General features: G+C 49.5%; 1 pseudogene across 1 annotated transcript; it reads left to right on the top strand.

Moving 5' to 3' along the window:
• Positions 1-2303: 2303 nt before the first annotated feature.
• On the top strand, positions 2304-4868 carry LOC146565994 (uncharacterized; annotated as a pseudogene). The gene is made up of 2 exons (XR_014894021.1): positions 2304-4579; positions 4669-4868. The product of XR_014894021.1 is annotated as an uncharacterized LOC146565994 (transcript).
• Positions 4869-5562: the final 694 nt, after the last annotated feature.

Here is a 5562-nt window from a genome sequence, read left to right as displayed (position 1 = left end):
TTTTTTTTTGATGAATGTCATTGAGTACATCAGGAAAAAACCCTGGTTGATAACTTCACACCACAATTTTTAGCCTAACAGTAATAAAGGCAAGTGTATATTATAAGAATCACATTTTTTTTTAAACACATGAGAGCTAGTGGTCCAAGGTTACAAAAAGACTTGATGACAACGCATAAACCTTTAACACTTAATTTAATTAAGATGCTATTTAAAAAAAATCTCTTCCACAGCAGCAATGCTTTAAATAGAACTACTTATGCATTTAAACTTCATTATCTTAATTACAGTGTCTATCAAATGATAAATGTGGCAAGTAACACTGAAATTAATATTTAATATTTCACTGGGACTGATTTTCTATCTCGTTCTAATTAGCTGTTCGCTGGTGATGATGGTGTGTGCAGCTTTCATAAAAGCTTATGCACATGCAGAAACGCATGTCTGGGATGTTTCAAAGGCCTCCTTCTGTGACCTCTCCACCCCACTCTAATTTCATCTTCAGGAAGAAAAAAAAAAGTCTCAGAAATGATGCATGGCTGTCTCTGCCAACTGCAATCCCAGCCACAATGAGATTCAGGACAGCGGCAGGGAAATCATGGCCAAGAATAAGCATTCCACTCGTACTATGCTTTGTATTTTGCTGCAAGGCCTATTTGATTACATTGTCCAGAAAATAATTGAAGGTGGCTTGAGGTGGTGCCCACAAGCAAGACAAGTTAGTCTCGCAAGACAAGTTAGTTCAAGTGGAAGAGGGAAAGAATTAAAGTACAAAAGTTCAAATATATTTAGACGCCTTTTACACTATACTTAAAGAGAGAAGTGCTGCGAACAAAGATTTATTATAAATCATCACTATTTATTTGTCACCATCTCAGTTTAGTGTGTTAATGTTAAAAGCACAGATGGGGCTGTGATTAATTTTGCACTTTTTATTTTATTTTATTTTTAATATTAATATAAAATACTGGCTTTTTTACTTAACCTGCATGAACTCACTCAAATGATGCAACAACGTAACAGCAAGCAATCCATCTGACAGAACACTGTCGCTAGCATGGCTAAAAATACAGAAGTATTTTGAGTAATTGTTACAAGTTGTTTTTCTTAAGCAAACCTATTGATGTGAAGGCTAAGAATCCACCAATAGAATTATGTGTCACTGATAAATCAGCCTTGGCTGACAGAACCAGCCCAGTGGGACCTTTTCAGGTTGTCTAGCTAAAGTCCTAAGTAACTAAGTTAAGTATGTAAGCAAAATTTATCATAAAGCACGATTCAAGACACCTTTTTACTGAACAAAATGTGGTACATAGTAGTAGGAAATACGGTGCTTAGGAATAACTGTCACGGACCCAGTTCCAGGGATTCGGGGTCCGTGAGCAGTGTGGACTACTATTGTAGTTATTATTATTATTATTATTATTATTATTATTATTATTATTATCATTATTGTGGTTGTTGTTATTATGGTTGTGTCTGCTGTCCTGTTTTTCCGTGTTGGTGTACTGTCAGGTGTTTAGGGGTGTGTGCTTGTGTATGTGAGGGTGCGGTCGTGGCAGGCACTTTTAGGCCTGGTGGGTGTGGCCCTGCCAGCTGACCGGTCCCACCCAGGAATCCACACACACCTGGCGCCGATCAAGCCTCGTCAGAGGAGCTTCAAAACAGTGTGGCTGAGAGCTCCTCGACGCTGGATCGTTGAGTGACTTCCCGTCAGTCTTAAGTGTATTGTGCAAGGTTAGTGCAAGTCTACTGTTAGGTTTTGTACTCACGGCTGCCTTTGGTATGCGTGTTTCCTCAGGAGGAATTGTGGCGACCAGGAGGCAGCACACGGAGAGTACACAGGGAACGGAGACAGAGCACGGAGCACGGGATAAAGGAGAAGACACGGAACGGGAGTTGGGATCACACGGGGGGATTTATTGTTGTTCGGATTGTCACCACTGTAAATAAACACTGTTGCACTGTAGAGTCCTGCATTTTGGGTCCTCCTTTCCCCACATCCCCACGGTCTGCCAGTGAGACCGTGACAGAACGATCCAGCCATTATGGGCCCAGCGGACTCAAGGACCGTCTCACAGGAGGAATTGCTCGCCCAGCTCTGGAAATACTGTCGGAGCATTATCCAGGCGGCGGATCCACATCAGAGACACATGCAGGTCGTATTTTTTGATTCCTTCTTATCATCAATCACCTCATCTGTGAGCTTTTTGGACATTAAGAGACTAATTTCGATTATAACCACGCTGAGGGAAAGTTCCTGTTTTGAGCTGTTTGGTTTGGGCTGTCCGGGCGTGGAGGATATGGCAACCTCCCTGGGAGCCCTTGCTGCCTATTTCTTTTTTCATAGGCTGATAGCCTCCCCGCCGTCGCTTGTTGGACCCTCCATTGCGGGGGAAACGTTTCACACGCCCTCTGCACCTCACCACATCTCCACTCACCTCTGCGGCACCTGCTGAGTCAGCAGACCAAGGACCGGCAGCTCAAAATCACACAGCTGCTCTCCTGTCCGGCCGGCTGGTGGAACCTCAGCCTGATACGCTGGCCCCGGCATCGTTAAAGAAGCGACGCTTGCGCCGCCGGCGTGCCTCACCGCAGTCAGACTCTAAAACTTTCCAACAGCCGGCTGTGGTGAGTCATATGGACAATTCATCTTCATTCACCTCATCTGTTTATTCACGGGACTGTGTGAAAGCTAACCTCGTAGCACAGCCAGCTGCCCAGCCTGTAGCCGTAGCACAGCCAGCTGCCCAGCCTGTAGCCGTAGCACAGCCAGCTGCCCAGCCTGTAGCCGTAGCACAGCCAGCTGCCCAGCCTGTAGCCGTAGCACAGCCAGTCCAGTCAGCCTCTCGTCTTCATCCTCAGTTGGAGGCTGATATGCCTGCTGGAACTACCCTGCCATTATGTCACCCGCCTGTTGTTTCTACATCGCTGTCCAGTCTACCACGAGTAGCTGCCGCACCATTATCACCTCCGCCCTTTGCAGCTACTTCTCCACCAGCGTCCCATCAGACTGCAGCGACTGCAGAACTCTCGACTTCACCATCCACATCACCCGCTCGACCGTCATCTTCGCCACCTGCAGCTTCCGCATCGCCATCTTCACCTCCGGATCAACGACCATCTATACCCGCGTCGCAGCCGGAGGAGCGGCTCAGCGAGCGGGAGGAGCCCGCGTCGCCAGCTGTGGAGCTCAGCGAGCCGGAGGAGCTCAGCGAGCCGGAGGAGCTCAGCGAGCAGGAGCAGCTCAGCGAGCAGGAGCAGCTCAGCGAGCAGGAGCAGCTCAGCATGCCCGAGCAGGAGCTCAGCGAGCGGGAGGAGCCCGCATCGCCAGCTGTGGAGCTCAGCGAGCCGGAGGAGCTCAGCATGCCCGAGCAGGAGCAGCTCAGCGAGCCGGAGGAGCTCAGCATGCCCGAGCAGGAGCAGCTCAGCGAGCCGGAGGAGCTCAGCATGCCCGAGCGGGAGCTCAGCGAGCGGGAGGAGCCCGCGTCGCCAGCTGTGGAGCTCAGCATGCCCGAGCCGGAGGAGCTCGGCGAGCCACCAGCAGAGGAGCTCGGCAAGCGGAAGGAACAACCAGCGCTGCCAGCCGCGGAGGGGCTCTCGCTGCCAGCCGCGGAGGGGCTCTCGCTGCCAGCCGAGGAGGGACCCGCTCAGCCGGAGGTCAGCGAACCGGAGGGACCTCCACGTCCAGTGCGTCCACGTCAGCGACCGGCGCATCATAGACCATGTGCCACGCCTCGCTGTTGCTCACCAGAGCAGCGACGTTGCCATCGGACCTGTGGCAGGCCACCAGAACCGTTCCGCCGCCACCGGACCCGTGGCAGGCCGCCGGAGGAGCAGCGCCGCCGCCACCGGACCCGTGGCAGGCCACCAGAACCGTTCCGCCGCCACCGGACCCGTGGCAGGCCGCCGGAGGAGCAGCGCCGCCGCCACCGGATCCGTGGCAGGCCGCCTGAAGCGTTCCGCTTTCATCATGGGGTTGGAGGTAGGCCGCCCGAACTGTTTTCCCACCACTGCCTGACCCGTAGCGAGTTTTGCCTGCTTGCGGTCCACTGGGTCGGCCGCAAGAACTGTTGTTCCCACCATGGCAGTGGTTGGACATTTGAACTGGGGTTTTGGGGCCCTCCGTCCGGGACCCCCCCGCCGCCCGCCCGGGGTTGGTTGTACTGTGGTTTTTGTTTTTGTTTTTGGGTCGTCGGGTGCCGACCCTTAGAGGGGGGGTACTGTCACGGACCCAGTTCCAGGGATTCGGGGTCCGTGAGCAGTGTGGACTACTATTGTAGTTATTATTATTATTATTATTATTATTATTATCATTATTGTGGTTGTTGTTATCATGGTTGTGTCTGCTGTCCTGTTTTTCCGTGTTGGTGTACTGTCAGGTGTTTAGGGGTGTGTGCTTGTGTATGTGAGGGTGCGGTCGTGGCAGGCACTTTTAGGCCTGGTGGGTATGGCCCTGCCAGCTGACTGGTCCCACCCAGGAATCCACACACACCTGGCGCCGATCAAGCCTCGTCAGAGGAGCTTCAAAACAGTGTGGCTGAGAGCTCCTCGACGCTGGATCGTTGAGTGACTTCCCGTCAGTCTTAAGTGTATTGTGCAAGGTTAGTGCAAGTCTACTGTTAGGTTTTGTACTCACGGCTGCCTTTGGTATGCGTGTTTCCTCAGGAGGAATTGTGGCAACCAGGAGGCAGCACACGGAGAGTACACAGGGAACGGAGACAGAGCACGGAGCACGGGATAAAGGAGAAGACACGGAACGGGAGTTGGGATCGCACGGGGGGATTTATTGTTGTTCGGATTGTCACCACTGTAAATAAACACTGTTGCACTGTAGAGTCCTGCATTTTGGGTCCTCCTTTCCCCACATCCCCACGGTCTGCCAGCGAGACCGTGACAATAACTCATTTACAGAAAACACAAATATTTTACAAATCTGTCAAAAACTTAATAATTAAATTGATGTTTTGGCACACCGGACTTCTCTGAGAAATGAGAAATTATTCAAGCATCACACTCAACCACAAAAAACCAACTAATTATTCTGTTCAGGAATACAAATAAATAACTGTAATTTGGCATCTTGATCAAAAATGTTAATGTGCTTTACTGCTTTTTTCAGCTTGTAAAGCAGTAAATTTGAAAATTAATGAATGACAATAATTACATGTCAGTATTAAAAATATCATTTTGATTAAAGTGACTGCAAATGCTAATATAGTTAACATTACAGAAACATGAACAAAATTATTTTGGTTATTAGCAACACTGTTGATTTAGTGCAGCTGTGACAGAAACCTTACATTGACTGATAAGACAGACCAGACAGACACAGACAGATAGACAGATATCCATGAAAATATTATAGATAAATACATAAGACACAGATTAAGAGACCTTCACCAGTATACTGACAGCAACAACCAGAGAACAGCGAAGGAGAAGCAGAGTTACAGACATAACAACAAATGGGAGATTAGTGGGCTGGAAAGGACAGGGAATAACGGTGAGTGTTGAGCCTAGACTTAAAAGCAGAGATGGAGGCAGCACTGAGGGAACATG

Source organism: Mchenga conophoros, linkage group LG10 (assembly GCF_057382185.1).
Source record: "Mchenga conophoros isolate Kocher_MC1m ecotype Shallow Benthic linkage group LG10, M_conophoros_male_GT1.1, whole genome shotgun sequence".
Classification (NCBI taxonomy): domain Eukaryota; kingdom Metazoa; phylum Chordata; class Actinopteri; order Cichliformes; family Cichlidae; genus Mchenga; species Mchenga conophoros.
The sequence above is the reverse complement of the archived record's forward strand: the minus strand, read 5'-3'. Positions and strand labels throughout refer to the sequence as shown.